Source organism: Triticum aestivum, chromosome 7D, assembly GCF_018294505.1.
Source record: "Triticum aestivum cultivar Chinese Spring chromosome 7D, IWGSC CS RefSeq v2.1, whole genome shotgun sequence".
In the NCBI taxonomy this organism is placed as follows: Eukaryota; Viridiplantae; Streptophyta; class Magnoliopsida; order Poales; family Poaceae; genus Triticum; species Triticum aestivum.
The window spans coordinates 441,754,190-441,769,910 of NC_057814.1; positions in this window are offsets into that span (position 1 = coordinate 441,754,190).

Here is a 15,721-nt window from a genome sequence, read left to right on the forward strand (position 1 = left end):
TGTTCAAGTAGCTTAATCCAGGTTTTGCATTGAAAAACACTTTTCAAATAACCCTGTATGTTTTCCAGAAATTCTACATCATTTCTGATCAACAATATGTCAACAACATATACTCATCAGAAATTCTATAGTGCTCCCACTCACTTCTTTGGAAATACAAGTTTCTCATAAACTTTGTATAAACCCAAAATCTTTGATCATCTCATCAAAGCGTACATTCCAACTCCGAGATGCTTACTCCAATCCTTAGAAGGATTGCAGGAGCTTTGCATACTTGTTAGCATATTTCAGGATTGACAAAACCTTCTGGTTGTATCACATACAACCTTTCCTCAAGAAAATCGTCGAGGAAACAATGTTTTGACATCCTATCTGCAAGATTTCATAAATAATGCAGTAACTGCTAATATAATTCCAACAGACTCTTAGCATCGCTACGAGTGAGAAAGTCTCATCGCAGTCAACTCCTTGAACTTGCCGGAAAACATCTTAACGACAAGTCGAGCTTTCTTAATGGTGACACTTACCATCATTGTCTGTGTTCCTTTTAAAATCCATCTGCACCCAACAGCCTTACGACCATCAAGTAGTTCTTCCAAAGTCTACACTTTGTTTTTTATACATGGATCCTCTCTCGGATTTTATGGCCTCGAGCCATTCGTCGGAATCCGGGCCCATCATCGCTTCTCCATAGCTCGTAGGTTCATTGTTGTCTAGCAACATGACTTCCAAGACAGGATTACGTACCACTCTGAAGTAGCATGCATCCTTGTCGTCCTACGAGGTTTGGTAGTGACTTGATCCGAAGTTTCATGATCACTATCATAAGCTTCCACTTCAATTGGTGTAGGTGCCACAGGAACAACTTCCTGTGCCCTGCTACACACTAGTTGAAGTCATGGTTCAATAACCTCATCAAGTCTCCACCATCCTCCCACTCAATTCTTTCGAGAGAAACTTTTCCTCGAGAAAGGACCTGTTTCTAGAAACAATCACTTTGCTTCCGTATCTGAAATAGGAGGTATACCCAACTGTTCTGGGTATTCTATGAAGATGCATTTATCCGCTTTGGGTTCGAGCTTATCAGCCTGAAACTTTTCCACATAAGCGTTGCAGCCCCAAACTTTTAAGAAACGACAGCTTAGGTTTCTCTAAACCATAGTTCATATGGTGTCGTCTCAACGGAATTGCGTGGTGCCCTATTTAAAGTGAATGCGGTTGTCTCTAATGCCTAACCCATAAACGATAGTGTAATTCGATAAGAGACATCATGGTATGCACCATATCCAATAGGGTGCAATTATGATGTTCGGACACACCATCACACTATGGTGTTCCAGGCGGTATTAGTCGTGAAACAATTTCCACAATTTCTTAATTGTGTGCCAAACTCGTAACTCAGATATTCATCTCTATGATCATATCACAGACATTTTATCCTCTTGTCACGACGATCTTCAACTTCACTCTGAAATTACTTGAACCTTTCAATAATACAGACTTGTGTTTCATCAAGTAAATATACTCAGCATCTACTCAAATCATCTGTGAAGCAAGAACATAACGATATCCACTGCATGCCTTAGCACTCATTGGACTGCATACATCAAAATGTATTACTTCCAATAAGTTGCTTTCTTGTTCCATCTTACTAAAAACGAGGCCTTTCAGTCATCTTGCCCATGTGGTATGATTTGCATGTCTCAAGTGATTCAAAATCAAGTGAGTCCAAACGATCCATCTATATGGACTTTCTTCATGCATATATACTAATAGACATGGTTCGCATGTCTCAATCTTTTCAAAAACGAGTGAGTCCAAAGATCCATCAACATGGAGCTTCTTCATGCGTTTTATACCAATATGACTCAAGTGGCAGTGCCACAAGTATGTGGTACTATCATTACTATCTTATATCTTTTGGCATGAACATGTGTATCACTACGATCGAGATTCAATAAACCATTCATTTTAGGTGCAAGACCATTGAAGGTATTATTCAAATAGACAGAGTAACCATTATTCTCCTTAAATGAATAACCGTATTGCGATAAACATAATCCAATCATCTCTATGCTCAACGCAAACACCAAATAACAATTATTTAGGTTTAACACCAATCTCGATGGTAGAGGGAGCATGCGATGCTTGATCACATCAACCTTGGAAACACTTCCAACACATATCGTCATCTCACCTTTAGCTAGTCTCCGTTTATTCCGTAGCCTTTTATTTCGAGTTACCAACACTTAGCAACCGAACCGGTATCTAATACCCTGGTGCTACTAGGAGTACTAGTAAAGTACACATTAATATAATGTATATCCAATATACTTCTGTCGACCTTGCCTACCTTCTCATCTACCAAGTATCTAGGGTAGTTCTGCTTCAGTGACCGTTCCCCTCATTACAGAAGCATTTAGTCTCGGGTTTGGGTTCAACCTTGGGTTTCTTCACTAGAGCAGCAACTGATTTGCCGTTTCATGAAGTATCCCTTCTTTCCCTTGCCCTTCTTGAAACTAGTGGTTTTACTAACCATCAACAATTGATGCTCCTACTTGATTTCTACTTTCGTGGTGTCAAACATCGCGAATAGCTCAAGGATCATCATATCTATCCCTGATTTGTTATAGTTCATCACGAAGCTCTAGTAGCTTGGTGGGAGTGACTTTGGAGAACCATCACTATCTCATCTGGAAGATTAACTCCCACTCGATTCAAGCGATTGTAGTACTCAGACAGTCTGAGCACATGCTCAACGGTTGAGCTTTTCTCCCTTAGTTTGCAGGCTTAAGAAACTTGTCAGAGGTCTCATACCTCTTGACGTGGGCACGAGCCTAAAATCCCAATTTCAGCTCTTGGAACATCTCATATGTTCCGCGACGTTTCAAAATGTCTTCGGTGCCTCAATTCTAAACCGTTCAACATTACGCACTGAACTATCACGTAGTCATCAAAACGTGTATGTCAGATGTTCGCAACATCCACAAACGACGCTCGAGGTTCAGCACACCGAGTGGTGCATTAAGGACATAAGCCTTCTGTGCAGCAATGAGGACAATCCTCTGTTTACGGACCCAGTCCGTATAATTGCTACTATCAACTTTCAACTAAATTTTCTTTAGGAACATATCTTAAACAGTAGAACTAAAGCGTAAGCTACGACATAATTTGCAAAGACCTTTTGTCTATGTTCATGATAATTAAGTTCATCTAATTATTTAATGAACTCCCACTCAGATAGACATCCCTCTAGTCATCTAAGTGATACATGATCCGAGTCAACTAGGCCGTGTCCGATCATCACGTGAGACGGACTAGTCATCATCGGTGAACATCTCCATGTTGATCGTATCTACTATACGACTCATGTTCGACCTTTCGGTCTCTTGTGTTCCGAGGCCATGTTTGTACATGCTAGGCTCGTCAAGTCAACCTAAGTGTTTCGCATGTGTAAATCTGGCTTACACCCGTTGTATGCGAACGTTAGAATCTATCACAGCCGATCATCACGTGGTGCTTCGAAACAACGAACCTTCGCAACGGTGCACAGTTAGGGGGAACACGTCTCTTGAAATTTTAGTGAGGGATCATCTTATTTATGCTACCGTCGTTCTAAGCAAATAAGATGTAAACATGACACACATCACATGCAAATCGTAAAGTGACATGATATGGCCAATATCATCTTGCGCCTTTGATCTCCATCTTCGAGGCGCGGCATGATCACCTTCGTCACCGGCATGACACCATGATCTCCATCATCGTGTCTTCATGAAGTTGTCTCGCCAACTATTACTTCTACTACTATGGCTAACGGTTAGCAATAAAGTAAAGTAATTACATGGCATTTTCATTGACACGCAGGTCATAATAAATTAAGACAACTCCTATGGCTCCTGCCGGTTGTCATACTCATCGACATGCAAGTCGTGATTCCTATTACAAGAACATGATCAATCTCATACATCACATATATAATTCATCACATCCTTTTGGCCATATCACATCACATAGCATACCCTGCAAAAACAAGTTAGACGTCCTCTAATTGTTGTTGCATGTTTTACGTGGCTGCTATGGGTTTCTAGCAAGAACGTTTCTTACCTACGCAAAAGCCACAATGGTGATATGCCAATTTCTATTTACCCTTCATAAGGACCCTCTTCATCGAATCCGATCCGACTAAAGTGGGAGAGACAGACACCCGCTTGCCACCTTATGCATCAAGTGCATGTCAGTCGGTGGAACCTGTCTCACGTAAGAGTACGTGTAACGTCGGTCCGGGCCGCTTCATCCCACAATGCCGCCGAATCAAGATAAGACTAGTAACGGCAAGCAAATTGAACAAATCATCGCCCACAACTACTTTGTGTTCTACTCGTGCGTAGAATCTACGCATAGACCTAGCTCTGATACCACTGTTGGGGAACGTAGCAATAATTCAAAAATTTCCTACGTGTCACCAAGATCAATCTAGAAGATGCTAGCAACGAGAGAGAAGGAGTGCATCTTCATACCCTTGAAGATCGCTAAGCGGAAGCGTTACAAGAACGCGGTTGATGGAGTCGTACTCGTAGCGATTCAAATCGCGGAAGATCCGATCTAGCGCCGAACGGACGGCGCCTCCGCGTTCAACACACGTACAGCCCGGGGACGTCTCCTCCTTCTTGATCCAGCAAGGGGAGAGGAGAAGTTGAGGGAGAACTCCAGCAGCACGACGGCGTGGTGGCAATGGAGCTCGTGGTTCTCCGGCAGAGCTTCGTTAAGCACTACGGAGGAGGAGGAGGAGGAGGAGGTGTATGAGGAGGGAGGGCTGCGCCAGGGAAGAGGTGCGGCTGCCCTCCCACCCCTCCACTATATATAGGGGCAAGGGGAGAGGGGGAGGCGCCCTAGGGTTTCCCCCAGGGGGCGGCGGCCAAGCAGATTGGATCTCCCTAGGGAAAATCCTAGGGAGACTTGCCCCCCAAGCCAAGCAGGTGGAGGCTTGCCTCCCAAGCCAGGTGGAGGCGCCCCACCTCCCCAAGTAACGTGGGAAAGGGCGTGGGGGGCGCACCACCCCTTAGTGGGCTGGTTTGCCCCTTCCCCTTTGGCCCATGAGGCCCTCCAACACTTGCCGGGGCTCCCGAAACACCTTTCGGTCATGCTGCCATAGCCTGGTACCCCCGGAACACTTCCGGACTCCAATACCCATCGACCAATATATCGATCTTCATTGCCGGACCATTCCGGAACTCCTCGTGATGTCCGGGATCTCATCCGGGACTCCGAACAACCTTCGGTAACCACATACTATTTCCCATAACAACTCTAGCGCCACCGAACCTTAAGTGTGTAGACCCTACGGGTTCGGGAACCATGCAGACATGACCGAGACACCTCTCCGGCCAATAACCAATAGCGGGATCTGGATACCCATATTGGCTCCCACATGTTCCACGATGACTCATCGGATGAACCACGATGTCGGGGATCCAATCAATCCCGTATACAATTCCCTTTGTCTATCGGCATGTTGCTTGCCCGAGATTCGATCGTCGGTATCCCAATACCTCGTTCAATCTTGTTACCGGCAAGTCTCTTTACTCGTTCCGTAACGCATGATCCCGTGGCTAACTCCTTAGTCACATTGAGCTCATTATGATGATGCATTACCGAGTGGGCCCAGAGATACCTCTCCGTCATACGGAGTGACAAATCCCAGTCTCGATTTGTGCCAACCCAACAGACACTTTCGGAGATACCTGTAGTGCACCTTTATAGCCACCCAGTTACGTTGTGACGTTTGGTACACCCAAAGCATTCCTACGGTATCCGGGAGTTGCACAATCTCATGGTCTAAGGAAACGATATTTGACATTAGAAAAGCTCTTAGAAAACGAACTACACGATCTTGTGCTATGCTTAGGATTGGGTCTTGTCGATCACATCATTCTCCTAATGATGTGATCCCGTTATCAATGACATCCAATGTCCATGGTCAGGAAACCATAACCATCTATTGATCAACGAGCTAGTCAACTAGAGGCTTACTAGGGACATGTTGTGGTCTATGTATTCACACATGTATTACGGTTTCCAGTTAATACAATTATAGCATGAACAATAGACAATTATCATGAACAAGGAAATACAATAATAACCATTTTATTATTGCCTCTAGGGCATATTTCCAACAAAAACACCATTGTGGTTTTATGCGTAGGTAAGAACGGTTCTTGCTAGAAGCCCATAGCAGCCACGTAAATCTTGCAACAACAAAGTAGAGGACGTCTAACTTGTTTTTGCAGGGCATGTTGTGATGTGATATGGTCAAGACATGATGTGATAAACGTTATTTGTATGAGATGATCATGTTTTGTAAGTTATCGGCAACTGGCAGGAGCCTTATGGTTGTCTCTTTATTGTAAGAAATGCAAACGCCATGCAATTGCTTTACTTTATCACTATGCGTTAGCGATAGTTGTAGAAGCAATATTTGGCGAGATGACCACGACGCTACGATGGAGATCAAGGTGTCAAGCCAGTGACGATGGAGATCATGACGATGATTTGGAGATGGAGAACAAAAGCACAAGATGATGATGGCCATATCATGTCACATATTTTGATTGCATGTGATGTTTATCTTTTATGCATCTTATTTTGCTTAGTACGAAAGTAGCATTATAAGATGATCCCTTGACTAAATTTCAAGGTGAAAGTGTTCTTCCCGAGTATGCACCGTTGCGAAAGTTCTTTGTTTCGAGACACCATGTGATGATCGGGTGTGATAGACTCTACGTTCACATACAACGGGTGTAAGACAGTTTTACACACGTGGAATACTTGGGTTAAACTTGACGAGCCTAGCATGTACAGACATGGCCTCGGAACACTGGAGACCGAAAGGTCGAACGTGAGTCATTTAGTAAGTATGATCAACATAGAGATGTTCACCATTGATGAGTACCCCATCTCACGTGATGATCGGACATGGGTTAGTTGATTTGGATCACGTGTCACTTAGATGACTTGAGGGATGTCTATTTAAGTGGGACTTCTTTAGTAATTTGATTAACAAAACTTAATTTATCATGAACTTAGTCTTATAGTTTGTGCATATCTATGTTGTAGATCAATAGCTCGCGATATAGCTTCCCTATTTTTGATATGTTCCTAGAGAAAACTAAGTTGAAAGATGATAGTAGCAATGCTGCGGACAGGGTCCGTGACCTGACGATTATCCTCATTGCTGCACAGAAGAATTATGTCTTTGATGCACCGCTAGGTGACAGACCTATTGCAGGAGCAGATGCAGACATTTTGAACGTTTGGCAAAGCTCGATACGATGACTACTTGATAGTTTAGTGTGCCACGCTTTACGGCTTGGAACCGGTACTTCAAAAACGTTTTGAACGCCACATACCATATAAGATGTTCCAAGAGCTGAAATTGGTATTTCAGACTCATGCCCGTGTCGAGAGGTATGAGACCTCTGACAAGTACTTTGCCTACAAGATGGAGGAGACTAGCTCAGCCAGTGAGCATGTGCTCAGAATGTCTGGGTACTACAATCGCTTGAATCAAGCGGGAGTTAATCTTCCAGATAAGATAGTGATTAACAGAGTTCTTTAGTCACTATCACCAAGCTACTAGAACTTCGTGATGAACTATAATATGCAAGGGATGACAAAAATGATTCCTGAGCTCTTCACGATGCTGAAGTCGGCGAAGGTAGAAATCAAGAAAGAGCATCAAGTGTTGATGGTTAATAAGACCACTAGTTTCAAGAAGAGGGCAAGAGAGAGAAAGGGAACTTCAAGAAGAATGGCAAGCAAGCTGCCACTCCCATGAAGAAGCCCAAAGCTAGACCCAAGCCTGAAACTGAGTGCTTCTACTTCAAAGGAAATGGTCACTGGAAGCGTACAAGCCCCAAATACTTGGCGGGTAAGAAGGATGGCAGAGTGAACAAAGGTATACTCCCTCCGTTTCTTTTTAGTTCGCATATAAGGTTTGGTCAAAGTCAAGCTTTGTAGAGTTTGACTAACTTTATATTAAAAAATATAAACATTCACAATATGAAATCAATATTATCAGATGCACCATGAAACGTATTTTCATACTATATAGTTTTAGTATTGTAGATGTTCATTTTTTTTATATAAATTTGGTCAAACTTTGTGTAGTTTGACTTTGACCAAATCTTATATGCAGAGTAAAAAGAAACGGAGGGAGTATTTGATATACATGTTATTGTTGTGTACTTTACTAGTGTTCATAGTAGCCCCTGGTTATTTGATACCGGTTCAGTTTCTAAGATTAGTAACTCGAAACAGGAGTTGCGGAATGAATAGAGACTAGTTAAGAGCGAAGTGATGATGTGTGTTGGAAGTGATTCCAAGGTTGATACGATCACCATCAGACACTCCCTCTACCTTCGGAATTAGTGTTGAACCTAAAATAAATGTTATTTGGTGTTTGCGTGAAGCATGAATATGATTAGATCATGTTTATTTCAATACGGTTATTCATTTAAGTCAGAGAATAATTGTTGTTCTGTTTACCTGAATAAAACCTTCTGTGGTCATACACCCAAGGTGAATGGTTTATTGAATCTCGATCGTAGTGATACACATATTCATAATATTGATGCCAAAAGATGCAAAGTTGATAATGATAATGCAACATACTTGTGGCACTGCCGTTTAGGTCATATTGGTGTAAAGCGCATGAAGAAACTCCATGCAGATGGACTTTTGGAATCACTTGATTATGAATCATTTGATACTTGTGAACCATGCCTCATGGGCAAGATGACTAAAACTCCGTTCCTCGGAAGAATGGAGCGAGCTAATGACTTATTGGAGATAATACATACCAATGTACACGGTCTGATGAGTGTTGAGGCACGCGGTGGGTATCGTTATTTTCTGACCTTCATAGATGATTTGAGTAGGTATGGGTATATCTACTTGATGAAACACAAGTCTGAAACATTTGAAAAGTTCAAAGAATTTCAAAGTGAAGTGGAGAGTCATTGTAACAAGAAAATAAAATTCCTACGATCTGATCGCGGAGGCAAATATTTGAGTTATGAGTTTGGCCTTCATTTAAAATAATGCGGAATTGTTTCACAACTCACGCCACCTGGAACACCACAGTGTAATGGTGTGTCCGAACGTCGTAACCGTACTTTATTAGATATGGTGCGATCTATGATGTCTCTTACCGATTTAGCACTATCATTTTGGGTTTATGCATTAGAGACAGCCACATTCACGTTAAATAGGGCACTGTCGAAATCCGCTAAGACGACACCGTATGAGCTATGGTTTGGCTAGAAACCTAAGTTGTCATTTCTTAAAGTTTGGGGTTGCACTTATGTCAAAAGGCTTCGGCCTGATAAGCTCGAACCCAAAATGGAGAAGTGTGTCTTCATAGGATACCCTAAGGAAACAATTGGGGACACCTTCTACCACAGATCCGAAGGCAAGATCTTTGTTGCTAAGAATGGATCCTTTCTAGAGAAGGAGTTTCTCTCGAAAGAAGTGAGTGGGAGGAAAATAGAACTTGATGAGGTAACTGTACCTTCTCTCGAATTGGAAAGTAGCACATCAGTGAAAACCGTTCCGTGATGCCTACACTAACTAGAGAAGAAGCTAATGATGAAGATCATGAAACTTCAGATCAAGTTACTACTAAGTTTCGTTGGTCAACCAGAATACGTTTCGCACCAGAATGGTATGGTAATCCTGTCCTAGAAGTCATGTTACTAGACCAAGGCAAACCTACGAACTACGAAGAAGCTATGATGAGCCTAGATTCCGACAGATGGCTTGAGGCCATGAAATCTGAGATAGGATCCATGTATGAAAACAAAGTGTGGACTTTGGTAGACTTGCGCGATGATCGGCAAGCCATTGAGAATAAATGGATCTTCTAGAAGAAGACAGACGCTGATGGTAATGTCACCATCTACAAAGCTCAACTTGTCGCGAAAGGTTTTCGACAAGTTCAAGGGGTTGACTACGATGAGACTTTCTCACCCGTAGCGATGCTTAAGTATGTCTGAATCATGTTAGCAATTGCCACATTTTATGATTATGAAATCTGGCAAATGGACGTCAAAAATGCATTCCTTAATGGATATCTTAAAGAAGAGTTGTATATGATGCAATCAGAAGATTTTGTCGATCCTAAAGGTGCTAACAAAGAATGTAAGCTCGAGCGATCCATCTATGGACTGGTGCAAGCATCTCGGAGTTGGAATATACGCTTTGATGAGGTGATCAAAGCATATGGTTTTATATAGACTTATGGTGAAGCCTATATTTACAAGAAAGTGAGTGGGAGCTCTGTAGCATTTCTGATATTATATCTATATGACATATTCTTGATTGGAAATGATATAGAATTTCTGGAAAGCATAAAAGGATACTTGAATAAGAGTTTTTCAATGAAAGACCTCGGTGAAGCTGCTTATATATTGGGCATCAAGATCTATAGAGATAGATCAAGATGCTTAATAGGACTTTCACAAAGCACATACCTTGACAAAGTTTTGAAGAAGTTCAAAATGGATCAGTCAAAGAAAGGGTTCTTGCCTATGTTACAAGGTGTGAAGTTGAGTAAGACTCAAAACCCGACCACGACAGAAGATAGAGAGAGAATGAAAGTCATTCCCTATGCCTCAGCCATAGGTTCTATAAAGTATGTCATGCTATGTACTAGACCTATTGTGTACCTTGCCATGAGTTTGGCAAAGGTGTACAATAGTGATCCAGGGATAGATCACTGGACAGCGGTCAAAATTATCCTTAGGTACCTAAAGAGGACTAAGGAAATGTTTCTCGGTTATGGAGGTGACAAAGAGTTCATCGTAAAGGGTTACGTCGATGCAAGCTTTGACATTGATCCGGATGACTCCGGGTCTCAATCTGGATACATATTGAAAGTGGGAGCAATTAGCTAGAGTAGCTCTGTGCAGAGCATTGTAGACATGGAAATTTGCAAAATACATACGGATCTGAATATGGCAGACCCGTTGACTAAACCTCTCACCCAAGCAAAACATGATCACACCTTAGTGCTCTTTGGGTGTTAATCACATGGCGATGTGAACTAGATTATTGACTCTAAGAAATCCTTTGGGTGTTTGTCACATGGCGATGTGAACTATGGGTGTTAATCACATGGCGATGTGAACTAGATTATTGACTCTAGTGCAAGTGAGAGACTGAAGGAAATATGCCCTAGAGGCAATAATAAAGTTGTTATTTTATATTTCCTTATAGATGATAAGGTTTATTATTCATGCTAGAATTGTATTGACCGGAAACCTTAATACATGTGTGAATACATAAACAAACACCGTGTCCCTAGTGAGCCTCTACCAGACTAGCTCGTTGATCAAAGATGGTTAAGGTTTACTAACCTTTGACGTGAGTTGTCATTTGATAATGGGATCACATCATTAGGAGAATGATGTGATGGACAAGACCCATCTGTTAGCTTAGCATGATGATCGTTCAGTTTTTTTGCTATTACTTTCTTCATGTCAAATACATATTCCTTCGACTATGAGATTATGCAACTCCCGGATACCGGAGGAATGCCTTGTGTGCTATCAAACGTCACAACGTAACTGGGTGATTATAAAGATTCTCTACAGGTATCTCCGAAGGTGTTTGTTGAGTTGGCATAGATCGAGATTAGGATTTGTCACTCCGAGTATCAGAGAGGTATCTCTGGGCCCTCTCGGTAATACACATCAAAGCTTGCAAGAAAACGACTAAGGAGTTAGTCACAAGGTGATGTATTATGGAACAAGTAAAGAGACTTGATGGTAACGAGATTGAAGTAGGTATGAAGATACCGATGATCGGATCTCGGGCAAGTAACATAGTGATGGACAAAGGGAATTACGTATGTTGTCATAACGATTACAGCGATAAAGATCTTTCTAGAATATATGTAGGAGCCAGTATGGGCATTCAGGTTCCGCTATTGGTTATTGACCAGAGAGGTGTCTCGATCATGTCTACATAGTTCTCAAACCCGTAGGGTCCGCACGCTTAACGTTCGTTGACGATATAGTATTATATGAGTTATGTGATTTGGTGACCGAATGTTGTTCGGAGTCCCGGATGAGATTGCAGACATGATGAGGAGTCTCGAAATGGTCGAGAGGTAAAGATTGATATATAAGACGATGGTATTCGGACACCGGAAGTGTTTTGGGGGGTACCGGGTACTTATCGGGTCACCGGAAGGGGTTCCGGACACCCCCGGCAAAAGATATGGGCCTTATGGGCCAATAGGGAAAACACACCAGCCACAAGGGGCTGGTGGGCCCCCCATATGGGCCGGCTTAAGGAGGAGAAGGAAAGGGGAGAAGGGAAAGGTAAGTGTGGATTAGGATTCCCACTTCCTTCCCTCTCCCCCCTCTTTCCTTCCCCCTCCAACAAACATGGTGGGGGGGGGGGGGACGGCCAAGGGCAGGAGCCCAAGTAGGATTTGGACCTACTTGGGTGTAACGCCCACGATGCGGCTATATCTCCCACGTGTCGAGGCACGACTTAGAGGCATAACCGCATAGTGGTTTTGTCGCAAGAAGGGTCATCTTCACACAATCCCATGTAATGAACAAGAATGGGATAAAGAGTTGGCTTACAATCGCCACTTCACACAATACATAAATATCATTCATACATCATCCAAAATACAATCATATAGACCGAGTACGGTCAAAATCCAGATGAAAATAAGACAACCCTAAATGCTAGATCCCCGCTCGTCCCAACTGGGCTCCACTACTGATCATCAGGAAAAGACACATAGTAACGACCACGTTCCTCGTCGAACTCCCACTTGAGATCGACGCCATCATCTGCACTGGCATCGTCGGCACCTGCAACTGGTGTTGGAAGTATCTGTGAGTCACGGGGACTCAGCAATCTCACACCCGCGATATCAAGACTATTTAAGCTTGTAGGACAAGAGGTGCAAAGAGGTGGAGCTGCAGCGGCAAAAGCATATATGGTGGCTAACTTGCGCAAATGAGAGCGAGAAGAGAAGCAATGGAACGAGCGTCATCTAGCAATGACCAAGAAGAGGTCCTGAACACCTACTTACGTCAAACATAACACAGACCGTGTTCACTTCCCGGATACTGCCGAGAAGAGACCATCACGGCTACACACGCACTTGGTGTATTTTAATTGGGTCAAGTGACAAGTTGTCTAAAACCGGACATTAACAAATTCCCATCTGCCTCATAACCGCGGGCACGGCTTTCGAAAGATATTACCCTGCAGGGGTGTCCCAACTTAGCCCATCATAAGCTCTCACGGTCAACGAAGGATAAACCTTCTCCCGGAAAAACCCGATCAGTCTCGGAATCCCGGTTTACAAGACATCTCGACAATGGTAAAACAAGACCAGCAAAGCCGCCCGAATGTGCCGACAAATCCCGATAGGAGCTGCACATATCTCGTTCTCAGGGCACACCGGATAAGTCAAGCTACGAGTAAAACCAGACCTCGAGTTTCCCCGAGGTGGCCCCGCAGGCTGCTCGGTTCGGACCAACACTCGAAGGAGCACTGGCCCGGGGGGGTTAAAATAAGATGACCCTCGGGCTCGCGAAAACCCGGGGGAAAAGGCTTAGGCGGCAAATAGTAAAACCAAAGTTGGGCCATGCTGGAGGAGTTTTATTCAAGGCGAACTGTCAAGGGGGTCCCATAAATCACCCGACCGCGTAAGGGACGCAAACTCAAGGAACATAATCCCGGTAAAACAGTAACTAGGGCAGCAAGAGTGGAACAAAACACCAGGCATAAGGCCGAGCCTTCCACCCTTTACCAAAATATATAGATGCATTAATTAAATAAGAGATATTGTGATATCCCAACATATCCATGTTCCGACATGGAACAAACTTCAACTTCACCTGCAACTAACAACGCTATAAGAGGGGCTGAGCAAAAGCGGTAACAATAGCCAAACAACGGTTTGCTAGGAAAGGATGGTTAGGGGCTGACATGGCTGAAATAGGAGACATGATATAGCAAGTGATAGGTAGCGGAGCATGGCAATAGAGCGAACAACTAGCATAGCAAAGATAGAAGTGATTTCGAGGGGTGGTCATCTTGCCTGCAAGATTCTCAGAGTTGTCAAAAGCTTGATCCTCGTAAGTGTACTCGACAGGTTCCTCGTTCACGAACTCGTCTCCCGGCTCTACCCAAGACAAGAACACAAATAAACGGAACCACAATCAACAACGAGAAATGCACAAGCAACATGATGCAAGACATGTATGATATGCAAGTTATGATATGCGATGCATATGCATGCTCCGGAAGGAAAATGATGAACATGGCAGTAACTTGACAAACCAAGCATGCCACTGGAAAGATGAGATGATTTCGGTTGAAATCGATATAAAGATCACCGGAATCGGATACACGGTTTGCAAAAGACAAGCAAAACAAGAATGACACGAATCTGCGATAAACAGCAAGATAGCACTTACAATGCTACAAGTAACAATGCTACAGCACCCCAACATAGCAACAAAGCACATGGAAGTAATCTACAGGAGATGCTTGACAAAAGATGAACACTGAGCTACCGCTAGTTCATAACATATCAAGCTCAAACAAGCATGGCAAAAGTGCAAAAGATTATAGGTTCACAGACTTGGTGAAAAAAACTGGACATGGCAGAAATTAGCATCAGGTAGCAATGTTCAGAGCACGAAATCAACATGCTACAGGAACTTAACATAGCAAAACAAGGCATGGTAGTGTTCTACTAAATGCACATGACAAAAGTCCCTTACTGACCATAAACCAAAAAGGACCAGAAGATATGATGGAAAGCATGTAAACATAGCAAGTTTCGTTATCAGGTTTCAGACTTGGCAGAAAACAGAGCATGGCAAAAATATTAATATGTAGGCCTCTTTGTGAGCTTGATGCACTCACTACAGAGCAATGCATGACAAACCAAGCTTACCTACAGCAATATGGCATGTTTATGAAGCTATCCATGGCAAGAAATATTACTTAGCATGTATGGATCAACTACAATAAGCTTGGCAAAAATGCATGTCATGTTAAGAATCTGCCAGAAATATTTTATAGCAAAAGTAGAGCAAGATTGAGTCATGCTATGTTGCTCTAAAATTGCAAACAATTGCAGGAATGGATCAATTACAACTATAGCTACAAAACATCCTTACTTAACATCTCCAAAATATGCATGGATCTCTCTGTAGCATCAAGTTTACATGGCAACAAAATTACAGCAGACAAGGACTTAGAGAAAACACTAAGTCCCTGAAATCAGAAATATTACGGGGCCTACTTTGCATGCTTGTGCTAGTCACCACAGAGATCACAAAAATACATGGACTATACCAATGGAAAGATGGCATGGCATACTTCAAAACACATGTAGAGCTCATGCTCAAAAGATGCACAGATTAAATGATACAAAAATGACAAATCTCCAAGTTCTGATGAGAATCAGAGATTTAACAGCAACTAGCCCTCTTCCAACGAGGATTTGGGCATCAAGATGACCTCTAATGAAAATGGTGCAATTGAACAAAATGAAGAGCATCACGAGACGAACAATTTGACATATTATACGCGCGAATCGGAGCTACATGCACAAAGTTACGGCATCTCGAACAGAGCAAGATACTGAGAATTATTGAGGACTTAGGCAAAAAAA